This window comes from Apodemus sylvaticus, chromosome 2 (assembly GCF_947179515.1).
Source record: "Apodemus sylvaticus chromosome 2, mApoSyl1.1, whole genome shotgun sequence".
Taxonomy (NCBI): Eukaryota; Metazoa; Chordata; class Mammalia; order Rodentia; family Muridae; genus Apodemus; species Apodemus sylvaticus.
In genome coordinates this window covers 153,991,726-154,013,844 of record NC_067473.1, presented here as the reverse complement: position 1 = coordinate 154,013,844, position 22,119 = coordinate 153,991,726, and the positions used below count along the sequence as shown (strand labels likewise).

The window sequence follows — 22,119 nt, the reverse complement described above, 5'->3', positions numbered from 1 at the left end:
CAGCAAATATCTTCAATAAAATTATGGAAGAAAACTTCCCTAACCTAAAGAGAGAGATGCCCATGAATATACAAGAAGCCTACAGAACTCCAAACAGACTGGACCAGAACAGAAATACTTCCCGTCACATAATAATCAAAACACCAAATGTTCTAAACAAAGAAAGAATATTAAAGGCAGTAAGAGAAAAAGGCCAAGTAACATATAAAGGAAGACCTATCAGAATCACAGCAGACTTTTCACCTGAGACTATGAAGGCTAGAAGGTCCTGGGCAGATCTCATGCAGACTCTAAGAGAACACAAATGCCAACCAAAACTACTATATCCAGCAAAACTCTCAATCACCATAGATGGAGAAACTAAGATATTTCACGACAAAATCAAGTTCACCCAATATCTATCCACAAACCCAGCCCTAAAAAGGATAATAGGAGGACAACACCAATACAAGGAGGGAAACTTCACCCTGAAAAAAGCAAGATAGTAACCTTTCATCAAACCCAAAAGAAGTTAAGCAATCAAATTTAAAAAATAACGTCAAAAATGATAGGAAGTAACAATCACTATTCCTTAATATCTCTTAACATCAATGGACTCAATGCCCCAATAAAAAGACACAGACTAACTGACTGGATACGTAAACAGGACCCTACATTTTGCTGCTTACAGGAAACACACCTCAGGGTCAAAGACAAACACTACCTTAGAGTAAAAGGCTGGAAGACAATTTTACAAGCAAATGGTCTCAGGAAACAAGCTGGAGTAGCCATTTTAATATCAGATAAAATTGACTTTCAACCCAAAGTCATCAAAAGAGACTCTGAGGGACACTTCTTGCTGGTCAAAGGAAAAATACAACAAGAAGAACTCTCAATCCTGAACATCTATGCTCCAAATTCAAGGGCACCCTCTTTCATAAAAGAAACTTTATTAAAACTCAAAGCACACATTGCACCTAACACAATAATTGTGGGTGACTTCAACACTGCACTTTCCTCAATGGACCGATCAGGAAAACAGAAACTAAACAAGGACACAATGAAACTAATTGAAGCTTTGGACCAATTAGATTTAACTGATATATATAGAACATTGTATCCTAAAACAAAAGAATATACCTTTTTTTCAGCACCTCATGGTACCTTCTCCAAAATCGACCATATAATTGGTCACAAGACAGACCTCAACAAATATAAGAAGATAGAACTAATCCCATGCCTCCTATCTGATCACTATGGAATAAAAGTGGTCTTCATTAGCAACAGAAACAACAGAAAACCCACATACACGTGGAAATTGAACAATACTCTACTCAATGACACCTTGGTCAAGGAAGAAATAAAGAAAGAAATTAAAGACTTTTTAGAACACAATGAAAATGAAAACACAACATACCCAAATCTATGGGACACAATGAAAGCAGTGCTAAGAGGAAAACTCATAGCCCTGAGTGCCTCCAAAAAGAAAATGGAGAGAGCATACATTACCAACTTAATGGCACACCTGAAAGCCCTAGAACAAAAAGAAGCTATTTCACCCAGGAGGAGTAGAAGGCAGGAAATCATCAAACTCAGGGCCGAAATCAATCAAGTAGAAACAAAGAGAACCATACAAAAAATCAACAAAACCAGGAGCTGGTTCTTTGAGAAAATCAACAAGATAGATAAACCCTTAGCCAGACTGACCAAAGGGCACAGAGAAAGTATCCAAATTAACAAACTTAGAAATGAAAAGGGAGACATAACAACGGAAACTGAGGAAATCCAAAAAATCATCAGATCCTACTACAAGAGCCTGTACTCAACACAACTGGAGAATCTGGAGGAAATGGACAATTTCCTTGACAGATACCAAATACCAAAATTAAATCAGGACCAACTAGACCATCTAAACAGTCCCATAAAGCCTAAAGAAATAGAAGGAGTCATAGAAAGTCTTCCAACCAAAAAAAGCACAGGACCAGATGGTTTCAGTGCAGAATTCTACCAGACCTTCAAAGAAGAGTTAACACCAATACTCTTCAAACTATTCCACAAAATAGAAACAGAAGGAACACTACCCAATTCCTTCTACGAAGCCACAATTACGCTGATACCAAAGCCACACAAAGATCCAACAAAGAAAGGGAACTTCAGACCAATTTCCCTTATGAACATCGATGCAAAAATACTCAATAAAATTCTTGCCAACCGAATCCAAGAACACATCAAAACGATCATCCACCATGATCAAGTAGGCTTTATCCCGGGAATGCAGGGTTGGTTCAATATACGGAAATCCATCAATACAATCCACTTCATAAACAAACTCAAAGAACAAAACCACATGGTCATTTCATTGGATGCTGAAAAAGCATTTGACAAAATTCAGCATCCTTTCATGCTTAAAGTCTTGGAGAGAACAGGAATTCAAGGCCCATACCTAAACATAGTAAAAGCAATATACAGCAAACCGGTAGCCAGCATCAAACTAAATGGAGAGAAACTTGAAGCAATCCCACTGAAATCAGGGACCAGACAAGGCTGCCCCCTTTCTCCTTATCTTTTCAATATTGTACTTGAGGTACTAGCTCGGGCAATTCGACAACATAAGGAGGTCAAAGGGATACAAATTGGAAAGGAGGAAGTCAAACTATCATTATTTGCAGACGACATGATCGTCTACCTAAGTGACCCAAAGAACTCCACTAGAGAGCTCCTACAGCTGATAAACAGCTTCAGCAAAGTGGCAGGTTACAAAATCAACTCAAGCAAATCAGTGGCCTTCCTATACTCAAAGGATAAGCAGGCTGAGAAAGAAATTAGGGAAATGACCCCCTTCACAATAGCCACAAACAGTATAAAGTATCTTGGGGTGACTCTTACCAAACATGCGAAAGATCTGTATGACAAGAACTTCAAGACTCTGAAGAAGGAAATGGAAGAAGACCTCAAAAAATGGGAAAACCTCCCATGCTCATGGATCGGTAGAATCAATATAGTTAAAATGGCCATTTTGCCTAAAGCACTATACAGATTCAATGCAATACCCATCAAAATCCCAACTCAATTCTTCACAGAGTTAGAAAGAGCAATTATCAAATTCATCTGGAACAACAAAAAACCCAGGATAGCTAAAACTATTCTCAGCAACAAAAGGAAATCTGGGGGAATCAGTATCCCTGACCTCAAGCAATACTACAGAGCAATAGTGTTAAAAACTGCATGGTATTGGTACAGTGACAGGCAGGAGGATCAATGGAACAGGATTGAAGATCCAGAAATGAACCCACACACCTATGGCCACTTGATCCTCGACAAAGAGGCTGAAAACATCCAATGGAAAAAAGATACCCTTTTCAACAAATGGTGCTGGTTCAACTGGAGGTCAGCATGCAGAAGAATGCGAATTGATCCATCCTTGTCTCCTTGTACTAAACTCAAATCCAAATGGATCAAGGACCTCCACATAAAGCCAGACACTCTGAAGCTAATAGAAAAGAAACTGGGGAAGACCCTTGAGGACATCGGTACAGGGAGAAAGTTTCTGAACAGAACACCAATAGCGTATGCTCTAAGAGCAAGAATTGACAAATGGGACCTCATAAGGTTACAGAGTTTCTGTAAGGCAAAGGACACCATCAAGAGGACAGATTGGCAACCAACAAATTGGGAAAAGATCTTCACCAATCCTACATCAGATAGAGGGCTAATATCCAATATATATAAAGAACTCAAGAAGTTAGACTCCAGAAAACTGAACAACCCTATTAAAAAATGCTGTACAGAGTTAAACAAAGAATTCTCACCTGAAGAACTTCGGATGGCGGAGAAGCATCTTAAAAAATGCTCAACTTCATTAGTCATTAGGGAAATGCAAATCAAAACAACCCTAAGATTTCACCTTACACCAGTCAGAATGGCTAAGATTAAAAATTCAGGAGACAGCAGGTGTTGGAGAGGGTGCGGAGAAAGAGGAACACTCCTCCACTGCTGGTGGGGTTGCAAATTGGTACAACCACTCTGGAAAGCAGTCTGGCAGTTCCTCCGAAAACTGGGCACCTCACTTCCAGAAGATCCTGCTATACCACTCCTGGGCATATACCCAGAGGATTCCCCACCATGTAATAAGGATACATGCTCTACTATGTTCATAGCAGCCCTATTTATAATTGCCAGATGCTGGAAAGAACCCAGGTATCCCTCAACAGAAGAGTGGATACAAAAAATGTGGTATATCTACACAATGGAGTACTATTCAGCCATTAGAAACAATGAATTCATGAAATTCTTAGGCAAATGGATGGAGCTAGAGAACATCATACTAAGTGAGGTAACCCAGACTCAAAAGGTGAATCATGGTATGCACTCACTAATAAGTGGTTATTAACCTAGAAAACTGGAATACCCAAAACATAATCCACACATCAAATGAGATACAAGAAGAAAGCAGGAGTGGTCCCTGGTTCTGGAAAGACTCAGTGAAACAGTATTTGGCAAAACCAGAACGGGGAACTGGGAAGGGGTGGGAGGGAGGACAGGGGAAGAGAAGGGGGCTTATGGGACTTTCGGGGAGTGGGGGGGCTAGAAAAGGGGAAATCATTTGAAATGTAAATAAATTATATCGAATAAAAAAAAATAAAACACTAAAAAAAAGATAACTAGTAGAAAGGAGAAAAAAGAAAAAAAAAAAAAAGAAAATGAAGCCCTTTTTCAGCAAATTCGTTGAGCATTCACTGAGTACTACTTCTAGAAATTACTTTGAAGATATATGTGACTGTATGGAGCTAGCAGATTTATATCTAAAACTTGCTCTTAGCCAGTGTCAATAATAATATTTAAGCGATCACATAATTATTTCTAATAAGTCCTGGTTTTAATTCAATATAAAGAAGAATTTTACTGTCATTAGCTTGGGTGAGACTCCTGTATGTAGTGTATGGTTTCAATTATGCTCCATGTAGTCAATATGGCCATGGAGAGAAATTAACAATAAAAGGGAAGTTATATAACATGTGTTTGCATGTCGTAAGTGATCTTTGGGAAGGCAAGAATGGTAAGAACAGAGCATGGACATGACCAGGATTCAGTGAAAACTTGGGGTTGTAATAGGAGCGGGTGCAAGGGGTCCATTACGGGAGAGACAAGTTTCCACATTTTGGTAGAAATAAGAAAATCACCAGGAGATGACAGGCTTACTTCACTCATAAAGTCACAGCAGCTATGATTCCCTGCCCAAGACCTTACCAACAGCAAGCCAGTCAGTATTCCAGCATGGAGGGTGAGGGGTTTGAGAAGACCCACTCTTAGCTGAGGAGCTATTGACAGTTGATGGCTGCTGAGGAAGAGTCAGATCTCTTCAGTGATGCAGCCCTTGGTAGATTGTCCATGCATAGGTGGTTGGCCCAATACCTCAGCAAGTATGGGCAGCACTAACTGAACTCAATAGGTTAAAAACAGACAAAATAGAGAAGGAGCCTGGTGAGGTAGGCAGGGAGGAGTCTGGGGATTAGAGGGGATTAGTTGGGAGACGGTATGATTAAAATACATTGTATAAATGTATGTAACTTTCAAAGAATAAAAAATGTCTCTAAAAGTAAAAACAAAGGACTGGAAGGCAGTTCAGACATTAAGGTCACTTGATGCTCTTCTTGAAGACCCAGGTTTGATCCCCAGCACCCACACCAGGGAACTCAGAACTCTGCAATTCCTGCTCCAGGATATCCAGCCGATCTGATACCACTGGCTTTCAGAGGACCTGTAATGACTTGCACAGAGTTACCCACAAGCATCTCACACATAATTAAAAATAATAAGAGTGAATTGAATACATGAAAATCAGTGTAGTTGAATGTTAAAAACCAAGGCTGGTGCCCTCCAGATTTTTTTTGGGGGGGGACAGACACTAAGATAACTCATGTCCCTTGTTGGGATAATCTGTGTGTGAATGCATGGGTTCCTCATGAAGGTTGTATCTTGGAGTACTTTGTGTATTCTGGTGTTACATATTCAGTACAGATACTTCACCATGTTGAATGATACTCAGTTTGGGAGTCTTTTTCCTGAAGATCATGGTGTGAGCTAGGACTTACATTAGATGACAGTGTTGGTATCAGGACCTCTGAAACCTGTGACATCACATAGGCGACAGGGTGACCTGCACACCTGTTGCCAAGGCAACAGCCACCATATTCCCAGAATCCACTTGGCTCACATCCCACCTTTACCTATGACCACATCATCCTCCATATATAAAGAAAGGTCCTTCTCTCTCTTTCTCCCTCTCTCCCCCACCCTTTCTCATTCTGCTGCCTCCATGCCCTTTCCTCTCTCAATAAACCTCACATGGAACTGTTGGGCCTGGTGTGGTCTTTCTGAAGCCGCCAACAATCCTAACAGGCAGGGTCGTGAGTTCCTCCTGTGGAGAATGTCTATGTGGACACACAACCATGATGGCACTGCTAGCTGCTCACAGGTGTGATTACATTGGTGAACATGTGGACACTCAGCTGGAGAAATGGTACTGTGTGGGGAAGCACTTACATTCTTCCTGCTCCACGTGGTGAGTGTGGTTTCCAGTCTGGATGATGCTGCCCTGGGCCATGACCTAAAATGGAAAGTATTTTCCAAGCTTACATCTCTATTTTACAAGGCTTTCTTCTAACTGTGCTAGAAGAAAAAGATTAATCTATTGTATTCCAGGCAGAAATACCCAGCCTAGAACCCAATGTGTCTGGAGAGACATGGTCAGGAGAGGAAAGCATTGTTTGTTTTTGTTTTTTGTTTGTTTGTTTGATTCTTCAGTTTGGAGCCAGAACTCACCAGGTAGTGGAAAACAAGCTCTCTCAGCTCTTCCAAGACCTTCCCTTTCAGAATAAAATGTGCCTGAACTGTGTGAATCTGGTTGCAGGGCAAGACTCTGTCAGTCTCTGTCTCAAGGTAGATGTAGCTCTTGCTGAGGGAGTACACGGCATAGGCCACATGCTCTGCCTCTGCATATCTTTCTGTCATGCAAAGGGAATGGGAACAGGAATTTTCCTCCTTGTGGTAGACCTGGAGAAACAAAAAAAAAAAAAAATGCTGCGTTGTAGATTGCCTAGCAGGCAGAATCTCTCTTCTGTGATGAATCAGCAGATTTTCCCATCTCATTTAATTATCGAATATTTTGTACATCTTATTAAAAATGGAGGGGAATTTTATTAAATGGATTGATGTCTAACACCCTGAATTTTCAGAATCAAGGCAAATATTTATACTGGAGAAGAGAGAAAGGGGAAGTGTGTTATTTTTATGAGACAAAGGAAACATTTATTGTGCATCTAATATATAATGAAAAAATTTTAACATATAATAATGTTAGTGCATAATGAAAGTGCACAATAATGGGTTGATGGAAACATATTCATATATTAATGTAATGTACTCTGAGCTTACTCATCCACCTTACTACACAATCCTATGTTTCCTGCTGGCTCCCTTCTTCCTTAATAAACCCTCTCTGCTTTCATTCCTGTTCTTTTTCTAGATTCCACATATGGGGGATGTATGGGGGACAATTTCTCCTACTCTTATACTCTTTTCTTAAATTGACAATTTCTAAGTTTATTCATTACTGTATAGAGAAGATGACTCTCTTGTAAATATCTGAGTAAAAGTTCAATATACACATATTTCCAATTTTCTTTGTCCACTCATGTAATGGTGGGCTTTCCTCAACCATTCACTCTGAGACTGAATTATTATGAGAAATTAGTCATAGTCCAAAAGCTTTGGCTCCTCCTGTTAGCTCCTAATTCAATTATCCTGTTTATTCTATTCTGTTAGTCACATCTTCTCAGTTTGGGGTGAATCTCCCATGCCTGACTCTATCCCAGAAATTTTCTCTGTATTGGAACTTCCACCTCCTTGTTTCCTGCTTAAGCTAATAGGCCAACAGCCTCTTATTGACATGTGATGCTTCTATACATTGCCCAAGAGGTTCTCTGTAAATCCTCATCCACCAATAGGCATTAAAGTTGGCTCCATTGCCCAACTATGCTGGGAACTGCTGAGGTTGCCACAGAGATGGAGAAGTCTCTCTCATATGTTAGCTTTGATTCATATGAGCATATATGTGGGCATGGCATACCTGTACTGTATACTGGTGTCACTATGGATTTTTGTAGATCTCTGAGCTTAACAGGCATACTAATTTTTCTTCACACCAGCTGTGCATATAGGTTCCTTTGTCCCCATAGCCTTGCCAACATTTGCTTTCCTGATGATAGCCATTTTGATGGGTGAGATGAACTTTCAACATAGTGTTAGCCTGCATTTTATTGAAAGCCAAATGGGTTGAGGGTCTTTGCATGTGTTTCTTGACCATTTGTAATAGGTGTCTTGAAAATAGACTATTTGGCCATTTTAACTATATTAATCCTGCCAATCCATGAGCATGGAAGATTTTTTTCCTTCTTCAGAGATCTGAAATTCTTTTTTTTTTTTTTACTTCTTTTTTTTATTCGATATAATTTATTTACATTTCAAATGATTTCCCCTTTTCTAGCCCCCTCCCACTCCCCGAAAGTCCCGTAAGCCCCCTTCTCTTCCCCTGTCCTCCCTCCCACCCCTTCCCAGTTCCCCGTTCTGGTTTTGCCAAATACTGTTTCACTGAGTCTTTCCAGAACCAGGGACCACTCCTGCTTTCTTCTTGTATCTCATTTGATGTGTGGATTATGTTTTGGGTATTCCAGTTTTCTAGGTTAATAACCACTTATTAGTGAGTGCATACCATGATTCACCTTTTGAGTCTGGGTTACCTCACTTAGTATGATGTTCTCTAGCTCCATCCATTTGCCTAAGAATTTCATGAATTCATTGTTTCTAATGGCTGAATAGTACTCCATTGTGTAGATACACCACATTTTTTGCATCCACTCTTCTGTTGAGGGATACCTGGGTTCTTTCCAGCATCTGGCAATTATAAATAGGGCTGCTATGAACATAGTAGAGCATGTATCCTTATTACATGGTGGGGAATCCTCTGGGTATATGCCCAGGAGTGGTATAGCAGGATCTTCTGGAAGTGAGGTGCCCAGTTTTCGGAGGAACCGCCAGACTGCTTTCCAGAGGGGTTGTACCAATTTGCAGCCCCACCAGCAGTGGAGGAGTGTTCCTCTTTCTCCGCACCCTCTCCAACACCTGCTGTCTCCTGAATTTTTAATCTTAGCCATTCTGACTGGTGTAAGATGAAATCTTAGGGTTGTTTTGATTTGCATTTCCCTAATGACTAATGAAGTTGAGCATTTTTTAAGATGCTTCTCCGCCATCCGAAGTTCTTCAGGTGAGAATTCTTTGTTTAACTCTGTACCCCATTTTTTTAATAGGGTTGTTCGGTTTTCTGGAGTCTAACTTCTTGAGTTCTTTATATATATTGGATATTAGCCCTCTATCTGATGTAGGATTGGTGAAGATCTTTTCCCAATTTGTTGGTTGCCAATCTGTCCTCTTGATGGTGTCCTTTGCCTTACAGAAACTCTGTAACCTTATGAGGTCCCATTTGTCAATTCTTGCTCTTAGAGCATACGCTATTGTTGTTCTGTTCAGAAACTTTCTCCCTGTACCGATGTCCTCAAGGGTCTTCCCCAGTTTCTTTTCTATTAGCTTCAGAGTGTCTGGCTTTATGTGGAGGTCCTTGATCCATTTGGATTTGAGCTTAGTACAAGGAGACAAGGATGGATCAATTCGCATTCTTCTGCATGCTGACCTCCAGTTGAACCAGCACCATTTGTTGAAAAGGCTATCTTTTTTCCATTGAATGTTTTCAGCCTCTTTGTCGAGGATCAAGTGGCCATAGGTGTGTGGGTTCATTTCTGGATCTTCAATCCTGTTCCATTGATCCTCCTGCCTGTCACTGTACCAATACCATGCAGTTTTTAACACTATTGCTCTGTAGTATTGCTTGAGGTCAGGGATACTGATTCCCCCAGATTTCCTTTTGTTGCTGAGAATAGTTTTAGCTATCCTGGGTTTTTTGTTGTTCCAGATGAATTTGATAATTGCTCTTTCTAACTCTGTGAAGAATTGAGTTGGGATTTTGATGGGTATTGCATTGAATCTGTATATTGCTTTTGGTAAAATGGCCATTTTAACTATATTGATTCTACCGATCCATGAGCATGGGAGGTTTTCCCATTTTTTGAGGTCTTCTTCCATTTCCTTCTTCAGAGTCTTGAAGTTCTTGTCATACAGATCTTTCACATGTTTGGTAAGAGTCACCCCAAGATACTTTATACTGTTTGTGGCTATTGTGAAGGGGGTCATTTCCCTAATTTCTTTCTCAGCCTGCTTATCCTTTGAGTATAGGAAGGCCACTGATTTGCTTGAGTTGATTTTATAATCTGCCACTTTGCTGAAGTTGTTTATCAGCTGTAGGAGCTCTCTAGTGGAGTTTTTTGGGTCACTTAGGTAGACTATCATGTCGTCTGCAAATAATGATAGTTTGACTTCCTCCTTTCCAATTTGTATCCCTTTGACCTCCTTATGTTGTCGAATTGCCTGAGCTAGTACCTCAAGTACAATATTGAAAAGATAAGGAGAAAGGGGGCAGCCTTGTCTGGTCCCTGATTTCAGTGGGATTGCTTCAAGTTTCTCTCCATTTAGTTTGATGCTGGCTACCGGTTTGCTGTATATTGCTTTTACTATGTTTAGGTATGGGCCTTGAATTCCTGTTCTCTCCAAGACTTTAAGCATGAAAGGATGCTGAATTTTGTCAAATGCTTTTTCAGCATCCAATGAAATGACCATGTGGTTTTTTTTCTTTGAGTTTGTTTATGTAGTGGATTGTATTGATGGATTTCCGTATATTGAACCAACCCTGCATTCCCGGGATAAAGCCTACTTGATCATGGTGGATGATCGTTTTGATGTGTTCTTGGATTCGGTGGGCAAGAATTTTATTGAGTATTTTTGCATCGATGTTCATAAGGGAAATTGGTCTGAAGTTCTCTTTCTTTGCTGGATCTTTGTGTGGCTTTGGTATCAGCGTAATTGTGGCTTCGTAGAAGGAATTGGGTAGTGTTCCTTCTGTTTCTATTTTGTGGAATAGTTTGAAGAGTATTGGTGTTAACTCTTCTTTGAAGGTCTGGTAGAATTCTGCACTGAAACCATCTGGTCCTGTGCTTTTTTTGGTTGGAAGACTTTCTATGACTCCTTCTATTTCTTTAGGCTTTATGGGACTGTTCAGATGGTCTAGTTGGTCCTGATTTAATTTTGGTATTTGGTATCTGTCAAGGAAATTGTCCATTTCCTCCAGATTCTCCAGTTGTGTTGAGTACAGGCTCTTGTAGTAGGATCTGATGATTTTTTGGATTTCCTCAGTTTCCGTTGTTATGTCTCCCTTTTCATTTCTAAGTTTGTTAATTTGGATACTTTCTCTGTGCCCTTTGGTCAGTCTGGCTAAGGGTTTATCTATCTTGTTGATTTTCTCAAAGAACCAGCTCCTGGTTTTGTTGATTTTTTGTATGGTTCTCTTTGTTTCTACTTGATTGATTTCGGCCCTGAGTTTGATGATTTCCTGCCTTCTACTCCTCCTGGGTGAAATAGCTTCTTTTTGTTCTAGGGCTTTCAGGTGTGTCATTAAGCTGGTAATGTATGCTCTCTCCATTTTCTTTTTGGAGGCACTCAGGGCTATGAGTTTTCCTCTTAGCACTGCTTTCATTGTGTCCCATAGATTTGGGTATGTTGTGTTTTCATTTTCATTGTGTTCTAAAAAGTCTTTAATTTCTTTCTTTATTTCTTCCTTGACCAAGGTATCATTGAGTAGAGTATTGTTCAATTTCCACGTGTATGTGGGTTTTCTATTGGTTCTGTTGCTATTGAAGACCACTTTTACTCCATAGTGATCAGATAGGAGGCATGGGATTAGTTCGATCTTCTTATATTTGTTGAGGTCTGTCTTGTGACCAATTATATGGTCGATTTTGGAGAAGGTACCATGAGGTGCTGAAAAAAAGGTATATTCTTTTGTTTTAGGATAGAATGTTCTATATATATCAGTTTAATCTAATTGGTCCAAAGCTTCAATTAGTTTCATTGTGTCCCTGTTTAGTTTCTGTTTTCCTGATCGGTCCATTGAGGAAAGTGCAGTGTTGAAGTCACCCACAATTATTGTGTTAGGTGCAATGTGTGCTTTGAGTTTTAATAAAGTTTCTTTTATGAAAGAGGGTGCCCTTGCACTTGGAGCATAGATGTTCAGGATTGAGAGTTCTTCTTGTTGTATTTTTCCTTTGACCAGCAAGAAGTGTCCCTCAGAGTCTCTTTTGATGACTTTGGGTTGAAAGTCAATTTTATCTGATATTAAAATGGCTACTCCAGCTTGTTTCCTGAGACCATTTGCTTGTAAAATTGTCTTCCAGCCTTTTACTCTAAGGTAGTGTTTGTCTTTGACCCTGAGGTGTGTTTCCTGTAAGCAGCAAAATGTAGGGTCCTGTTTACGTATCCAGTCAGTTAGTCTGTGTCTTTTTATTGGGGCATTGAGTCCATTGATGTTAAGAGATATTAAGGAATAGTGATTGTTACTTCCTATCATTTTTGACGTTATTTTTTAAATTTGATTGGTTAACTTCTTTTGGGTTTGATGAAAGGTTACTATCTTGCTTTTTCCAGGGTGAAGTTTCCCTCCTTGTATTGGTGTTGTCCTCCTATTATCCTTTTTAGGGCTGGGTTTGTGGATAGATATTGGGTAAACTTGGTTTTGTCGTGAAATATCTTAGTTTCTCCATCTATGGTGATTGAGAGTTTTGCTGGATATAGTAGTTTTGGTTGGCATTTGTGTTCTCTTAGAGTCTGCATGAGATCTGCCCAGGACCTTCTAGCCTTCATAGTCTCAGGTGAAAAGTCTGCTGTGATTCTGATAGGTCTTCCTTTATATGTTACTTGGCCTTTTTCTCTTACTGCCTTTAATATTCTTTCTTTGTTTAGAACATTTGGTGTTTTGATTATTATGTGACGGGAAGTATTTCTGTTCTGGTCCAGTCTGTTTGGAGTTCTGTGGGCTTCTTGTATATCCATGGGCATCTCTCTCTTTAGGTTAGGGAAGTTTTCTTCCATAATTTTATTGAAGATATTTGCTGGCCCTTTAAGTTGTAAATCTTCACTCTCATCTATGCCTATAATCCTTAGGTTTGGTCTTCTCATTGTGTCCTGGATTTCCTGGATATTTTGGGTTACAAGCTTTTTGCATTTTGCATTTTCTTTAACTGTTGAGTCCATGGTTTCTATGGAATCTTCAGCATCTGAGATTCTTTCTTCTATTTCTTGTATTCTGTTGTTGATATTTGCATCTCTGTCCCCTGATTTCTTCCCAAGGCTTTCTATCTCCAAAGTTGTCTCCTTTTGAGTTTTCTTAGTTGTTTCTACTTCTGATTTTAGATCCTGGATGGTTTTGCTTAGCTCCTTCACTTGCTTGTTTGTGCTTTCCTGTAATTCTTTAAGAGATTTTTGTGTTTTCTCTTTCATGACCTCAGCCTGTTGACCAAAGTTCTCCTGTATTTCTTTAAGAGATTTTTGTGTTTCGTCTTTCATGACCTCAGCCTGTTGACCAAACTTCTCCTGTATTTCTTTAAGTGTTTTTTGCATTTCCTCCTTGTTGGCTTTTGTATTCTCCTGGATTTCTTTCAATGATTTTTGTGTTTCCCTTGCAAGGGCTTCTAACTTTTGATCCATTTTCTCCTGAATTTCTTTAAGTATGTCCTTCATGTGTTCCTGTACCAGCATCATGACCAGTGATTTTAAATCCAAATCTTGTTTTACTGGTGTGATGGGGTATCCAGGACATGCTGGTAGAGGAGAATTGGGTTCAGATGTTGCCATATTGCCTTGATTTCTGTTAGTGACGTTCCTGCGTTTGCCTTTTGCCATCTAGCTCTCACTGGTGTTACTTGGTCTTGTCAGTGCTGGACTCACCAGTGCAAGCTGCCCCTTCCCCGTTGGCCTCTGGTGCACAGCTTACACCTTGCACTGCCTGTAGACAGGGTGCTGCTGTCCAGGCTGTTCAGATCCCGAAGCAGGCACCTGAAGGCTCCCGCTGGGGCCCGCAGGATTTATTGGAGCACACTGACTTCTCCCAGCTGGCCGCCCGGAAGCCCCCGCTAGCCTCTTGAGGGACCTGGAGATGTGGTGCGGCCGCCCAGGCTGATCTGAAGCGGAGAGAGTTGAGCTGAGGGCTTCTGCCTGAAGTCTTGCCCCAGATTGTGTCTGTGGACCAGATGGAACCCGTGTGCACACCCAGGGAGTGCCGAAGGTGTGTGCTGCTGTGACCTCCCCTGTGTTCCGCTCACTCCGCTGGGCAGCCGATTTCCCCAACCGTGCTGGGCTTGTCGCCCAGGCCCTGAGTCCAGGCAAAAGCCTGGGAGGCCAAGGTCCGAGCAAAGTTCCCCTAGGGCTATGACTATTAATTGGGTCCGCCAGGTGACCCGGATGGCCGGCATGCGTGTCCGCGCTCCCCGAAAGCACTGGGAGAGTCTGTTGTGCTAATAACCTCCTGGGCTGGTTGACACACAGATGGCCCACCAAGCCGCCCAGTTCTTGGGGTCAGTCCTGTGCCTTTTGGGGCCTAGATCCCCGTTTTGTTAGCCTCAGGCTATGCTTGTTAGCCGTCTCTGCCCTCCCGAGCACTCTGGGTCCTGTAGGCAAAATGGTGGCGCGTGCGCCGGCCAGGGCAAAAAAACCTCCTGGCTGGGTTGGCACCCCGATGGCCACCCGAACAGCCCAGGGCCTGGGTGCAGGCCAACGCCCGTCGGGCTCAGACCCCTGCGGTGTTGGGCCTAGGATTATGTTTGTGTACCTCAGTCTGTCTGATCTCTGGAGTCAGAAATCAAGATGGAGGTGAGTCTCTCCTGACTGGCGGGAAGCCGAGTTCTGAAGTGGCTTCCGTGCAGCGAAAGGCTCCGAAGAACCGCAGCTGCTTGCTGCCCGGCTGGTCAGCGAAGGTCAGTGGTCGTGGGCACAGGGCCTAACTGGACCCTGTGTCGCCTTGGTTCCACCGCTGATGGCCCTTCAGCTGGATCAGTCACTGTTGCCGCCGCCGCCACCGCCGCCCGAGATCTGAAATTCTTGTCGTATAGGTCTTTCACTTGTTTGGTTGGAGTCACCACAAGATACTTTATGCTGTTTGTGGCTATTGTAAAGAGTGTCATTTCCCTAATTTCCTTCTCAGTCTGCTTATCCTTTGAGTATAGAAAGGCTACTGATTTGCTTGGGTTGATTTTGTAACCAGCCACTTTGCTGAAGTTTTTTATCAGCTGTAGGAGTTCTCTGGTTGAGTTTTTTGGGTCACTTAAGTATACTATCATATCATCTGCAAATAATGATAGTTTGATTTCTTCCTTTCCAGTTTTAATTCCTTTGACCTCCTTATGTTGTCTAATTACACTAGCTAGGACTTCAATAACTATATTGAAAAAATATGGAGAGAGGGGGCAGCCTTGTCTAGTCCCTGATTTTAGTGGGATTGCTTCAAGTTTCTCTCCATTTAGTTTGATGCTGGCTACCGGTTTGCTGTATATTGCTTTTACTATGTTCAGATATGGGCCTTGAATTCCTGTTCTTTCCAAGACTTTTAGCATGAAAGGAAGCTGTATTTTGTCAAATACTTTTTCAGCATCTAATGAAATGATCATGTGGTTTTTTTCTTTGAGTTTGTTTATGTAGTTGATAGCATTGATGGATTTCCTTATATTGAACCATCCCTGCATCCCTGGATGAAGCCTACTTAATCATGGTGGATGATCATTTTGATGTGTTCTTGGATTCGTTGGGCAAGAATTTTATTGAGTATTTTTGCATCAATATTCATAAGGGATATTGGCCTGAAATTCTCTTTCTTTGTTGGATCTTTGTGTGGTTTTGGTATCAGCGTAATTGTGACTTCATAGAACGAGTTGGATTGGCAGAATTAATATAGTTAAAATGGTCATCTTGTCAAAAGCAATCTACAGATTCAATGCAATCCCCATCAAATTCCAGCTTAGTTCTCCATAGAGCTAGAAAGAGCAATTCTCAAATTCATCTGGAATAACAAAAAACCCAGGATAGCTAAATCTATTCTCAACAGTAAAAGAACTTCTGGGGGAATCCGTATCCCAGACCTCAAACATTGTAACAGAGCAATAGTGATAAAACCTGCATGGTATTGGTACAATGTCAGCATGTAGATTAATGGTGGAATAGAATTGAAGACCCAGATATGAACCCACACACCTATGGTTACTTCAGCGCTTTGACAAAGGCGCTGAAAACATCCAGTGGAAAAAAGATAGCCTTTTCAACCAGTGGTGCTGGTTCAATTGGAGGTCAGCATGCAGAAGAATGTGAATTGATCCATTCTTATCTCCATGTACTAAACTCAACTCCAAGTGGATCTAGGACCTCCCCATAAAACATGACACACTGAAACTAATAGAAAAGAAACTGGGGAAGACCCTTAAGGACATGGGCACATGTGAAAAGTTCCTGAACAGAACACCAATAGCTTATGCTCTAAGATCAAGAATTGACAAATGGGACCTCATAAAATTACAAAGTTTCTGTAAGGCAAAGGACACTGTCAAAAGGACAAAACGTTAACCAACAGATTGGGAAAGGATCTTCACCAAGCCTAAATCTGACAGAGGGCTAATATCTAATATATACAAAGAACTCAAGAAGGTAGACCCCAGAGAATCAAATAACCCTATTAAAAAGTGGGGTACAGAGCTAAACAAAGAATTTTCACATGAAGAACTTTGGATGGCTGAGAAGCACCTTAAGAAATGTTCAACATCATTAGTCATTAGGGAAATGCAAATCAAAACAACCCTGAGATTTCACCTCACACCAGTCAGAATGGCTAAGGATAAAAACTCAGGAGACAGCAGGTATTGGTGAAGATGTGGAGAAAGAAGAACACTCCTCCACTGCTCTTGGGATTGCAAGATGGTACAACCACTTTGGAAATCAGTCTGGCAGTTCCTCAAGAATCTGGGTATGACACTTCATTAGCACCCTGCCATACCACTCCTGAGCATATACCCAGAGGATTCCCTGGCATGCAATAAGGACACATGCCCCACTATGTTCATAGCAGCCCTATTTGTAATAGCCAGCAGCTGGAAAGAACCCAGGTATCCCTCAACGGAGGAATGGATACAAAAAATGTGGTATATTTACACAATGGAGTACTATTCAGCCATTAGAAACAATGAATTCATGAAATTCTTAGACAAATGGATGGAGCTGGAGAACATCATACTAAGTTAGGCAACCCAGTCTCAAAAGATCAATTATGATATGCACTCACTGATAAGTGGATATTAGCCTAGAAACTTGGAATACCCAAGACATAATCCACATATTAAATGATGTCCAAGAAGAACAGAGGAATGGCCCCTTGTTCTGGAAAGACTCAGTGCAGTAGTATAGGGGAATAGCAGAACAGGGAAGTGGGAAGGGGTAGATGGGGAATAGGGGGGAGGGAAGAGGGCTTATGGGACTTTTGGGGAGTGGGGAGCCAGAAAAGGGGAAATCATTTGAAATGTAAATAAAAAAGAAAGTAGACTATTTGTTTGATCTACTGAAATGGCCATGTGATTTTTAACTCTTGATTCTATTTATATGCTGTTTTACAGTTGTCAGCTTGCAAATGTTAAAGCATTTGTGCATTCTTTGTATGAAATCAGTTTGATCATGGTACATGATTTGCTTAATATGTGGTTGAGTTTGTCAAGGAAGAATTTCAATGTGGACTTTCCTCTAATGCCCATTGTGTAAATTAGTCTGAAGATTTCTTGTCACCATATCTTCATCTAGTGGTGGTCTCGGGGTTATTCTAGATTCATAGAACAGCTCTGGAAGCATTCCTTCTTTTGAACCTTTATATAATAATATTTCTTTTTGGAAGTTCAGTTCTATTCAGCTATGAGTTCTTCCCAGTGTGAGCTCTTATTTCCTCGAGTCCCTTTAATAATTTCTTTGATTCTATTTCTCATTGAGGACCCATTTAGGTTTTTTACATCCTTTTGGCTCACTTTAGGAAGAATATAAATATCCAGAAATTCATTTGTTTTTTCTGGAGTTTTTATTTGGAATGAAAGTTTTCAGATTATTCTCTTCATGGATTTCATAGTATGTGCTGTAATAGTTCTCTAATTGGCTAATTTGGGTTTTAACTCTCTTTAGGTTTAGATGAGGGTTAATCCGTTTTACATATCTTTGTGATTTTAGAGTCATCATTGGTTTCACTGGACCTTTGTACTGTTCCCTTCAGTCCCCATCATTAACTCAGCCATATTTATTATTTCCTTCCTTTCACCAGTCTTGTATTTGTCCTGTTCTAGTTGTGTTAACGATTTTGAGGTACAGTGTATGGTACATTATTTATTTGATATCTATCCGATTATTTAGTGTAGAATCTCATTCCTTGTAGACTGTGCAAATTCTTTGTTCTTTTTCTCAGACTTCTTTTTCTGCTACTTTAGTAATAAAGTTTATTTATATTTTTTAAACTTAACTACTTAACTTACATTGTATTTTCCACTTTCTATTTATTGGAATTGGGGGTTTAGTGGCTGTTTTTAATTGTTTTTATAATTATATCCATACATCTGATTTGCTTTAGTGTTGACCCATTTATTGAAATGTCCTCCACATTTGTGCGGTTTGCCTTTAAAGAGAGCCACTCACCATGAAAGCATGCTTATAGTAGCAGAAGTTCTATACCCATCACTACAGATGGATAAATTACAACATCAAAATAGAAGAAATATGAAAAAAACAACAAAATTTACTCCAAAGCTCTTAATTTTTCAATAACTGAACTAAAGCTATTGAAGCACATGAAATCTTATATAAATAATTTTACAAGTCTAATTTTAAAAATTATCAATGACAAAATTGGACACACACACACACACACACACACACACAGCCCAATTTAGTAAGGAAGAGATTATAGATTTTTTGCAAGAAATCAGCAAACAAAAATTCTGAAGAAATTAATAAAAAAATGGAAATCTGAGAAATAAATAGATCAAAAGGCTACATTAAAAGCTACGTAGAAGGTAGTAGATTAGATACAATGGAAGACAAATACCAGGGATTATAGATAATGAAAATTTATTATTACACTTAATGAGTGATAAAGAAAACCTAAAAAGTCATGGCCACAACTTTCAAAGCTTCTGGAACCCAGTTAAAAGACAAAGCATGTAGACATTGGTATCGCACACTGGTAATGAATTTGAGGATACACAGCATCTATCCTTAACTAAATAGATAAAATGATCTTTTAATCATTTTTACTTGAAGCTCCTAGCTTGTGTTATTTAAAACACAAATAAAATAAATGATACTATGAAAAAATTGTGTTAAAAATTTGTTAACAACATATGCTCGTACTTTTATTAATGATCAGAAACTTTTTGTATTTTGCCCTAAAATAAGAGAGTTTGGCATGGAGTATTTTTTCATTATGCTAAACATTATTGAGTTCTTGCTATTGCAAAGCCTCACCTTGAATCCTATGCCTAGCTCTTTTTTTTGACTTACTTTGATACTGAGGGAATAGCCTGAGATGCCGGTGGTATCTATGGAGAATTTTGCCAGGCCGTGCTGATCAGTAGTAGTAGCATTGATGTAGCTAATGTCTTCTGCTTTGATGAAGACCTGCTCATTTGGGACAGGAGCTCCCTTGATATCCACTAGGCGGACCTAAATTGAACAAGGAAGAAAAGTATAGTCTAGGCACGGAAATATGACACAGAATGTAAGCGAAAACCCTGTTCCAGTATTATATAAAGATTCCAAAGATGCACCATCTACTTCATTATGCAAAAGCTGATTTCCAAAAATCTATACCTGTAGAGCTAGCTGTGCTGAGAAAAAGTATAGAGACTGAGGGTATCATATTCTTAACTTCATAACAGATGCTTTGTAAGTGCTTCCTACTTTCCTATTATCCATAAGAAATGATCAATGAATCCATTGTGTAAAATACAGGAAGTAGATGCTCTGACACAGTCACAAGAACAACTTGTGAGGGCGCAGAGGCTAATGGAGAGCATGGATTTGTTATGAGTCTGTGGTACATGTTGCTTCACCGTTGAGAAACAGTGACACTTTGGGGTTTAAGGTTTTCAGGAATAGTAGTTATAAATTAAAAACTTTGCAGCATATGTTTTAGATTTGGAACCTCTTGATAACTTTTCTCAGTCTTCAGTTTAGTTCTGGGAATTGAACTCACACACTTGGGCATGGGAAGTACAAACTCCACTACTAAGCTGCATTTCTTATGTTGCAACCAATGATGTCAGAAACACTTAATATCAAGCAGAATGGCCTTGGTTTTGAGGTACCACCTTAAAGCATAACCATCTAAGAACCAAAATGCACCTTACTTTCACAAAGTACGAAATCCCGTGTCTGAAGTGTGAATCTGCTTTCAGAAATATGAGCTTGTTTGTGGTTCTGTTAATTTTAGTTGTTGCAGATCCACTGAACTCCAATCCTGAAGAAGAAATTTGTGACAACATTGAAAGCTCAAGCTGGTTAGAGAGCTGCTTGCTTTCTGAATCCTTTGAACCACCATCTCAATGTGGAAAGGTGTCTGTGTCAGTTTTCACAATTCATCGTCTATATTCTTTGGTTACCCACATACCTGTCCCTTCTTCTGTAACAGTTGCATGTACACGAAAAAGCGGGTTTCTGTGATGTCTTTCCTTTGATTGGAATTCAGTGATGTTGACATCTTGTGTGCTGCAGCCATTGTCGTCTAGCTGATATGTAAGATAAAAGCAAGGTAACATGGTACACTGCTCAGACTGATGGTCTACTCAAACCCACACATGAGGACTTCTTTCAGAAAATGAGCAATTCAGTGTGTGGTGTTCTGGTTATAAGCATGGGACTCAGCTCAAACCCCAGGCTGCTGTGTGCCATGACCATGACTAGTCACAATGTTGTCTTGGCTTGGTCATCTATAAAAATAGTGATTACTTATTACGTACCAAGTGATATTTATTAAGGACTATTAAGTAAACTCACAATTATAAAGTATGAAGCACTTAACTTGCATGCCATTAGAATTTAATAATTACTTTCTATTGTTTAAATGGTAACCACAGGCATGGACGTGGCCCAATGATGCATTTTGGTAACAGGCATCACACTGTTGGCTTGATACCTAGTGGCAGAAAGTAAAGCGAAATCCATATCCTGAGCAAAATGGTGCTTAGAAAAGTCTTCATAAGAAAGAGTTGACATTATTATGAACTGTGAAAGAGTTGCCAGAATCATTAGTTTGTTCTTAATTAGATTTTAGCTTCACTGCTTGCTTTATTTTATTTTTACCATTTACATTGCTATAATTATTTTTGGCTTAGTAGTATACTTTATTTCATTTAAATTACAATGCTCTAACAACTTTGGTTTGCTGCTGTCGTGGCAGTTTGTCTGTATCCCTTTCCCCTTTCTGGGCTGCCTCAGCTTTCCAGCTCAGTAGAAGATGTTCAAAGTCTGCAACTTGATATACCAAGGTTGATTGATACCCATGGGAGGCCTTCCCTTTCTGAGGAGAAGGGGAGGAGAGGTGGGTGTGTAGGGTGAGAAGAGGTGAGAAGTAGGGACTGGGAGGAGAGGAGGGAGGGGAAGCTGTGAAGAGGATATGAAGTAAATAGATAGCTTAATTAAAGGAAAGAACTACAGGAAACATGAACAAGCAGGGCAGCCTGACATGAACTAAACGGCACAGCTTTTCACTAACTGCATCCTAGAATATGCAAATTGTCATAATGTTGGACAAATAATCCAATAGTCTAGTTTTGGAAATGACTTTTGACTTCAAAGGGGATTTAAACAAGCCGATGAAGATGTAAAGGTTATCAATTCAGAACAAGAGTGGGAAAATCAGCAACAGATGTGATGGTTAATAAAAGATAACTAGTATGTGAACCAACCAGAACATCCAATACAGTCATAGGAATAAACACATAAATATCAATAATACCCTAAGTATAAATGATTTTGACTCTTTAATTAAGAGACACCAGGTAGGTCTCTTGCTGCAGCAATGCCAGTGGGAACACCTGGAGCACGAGCTTGGAACAAGACTCCAAAGTTGTAAGAAAA

General features: G+C 40.0%; 1 pseudogene; it reads right to left on the bottom strand.

Moving 5' to 3' along the window:
• The window catches only part of LOC127677615 (murinoglobulin-2-like), a 65,994-nt pseudogene that overhangs the window by 28,750 nt on the left and 15,125 nt on the right, over nucleotides 1-22,119 (bottom strand).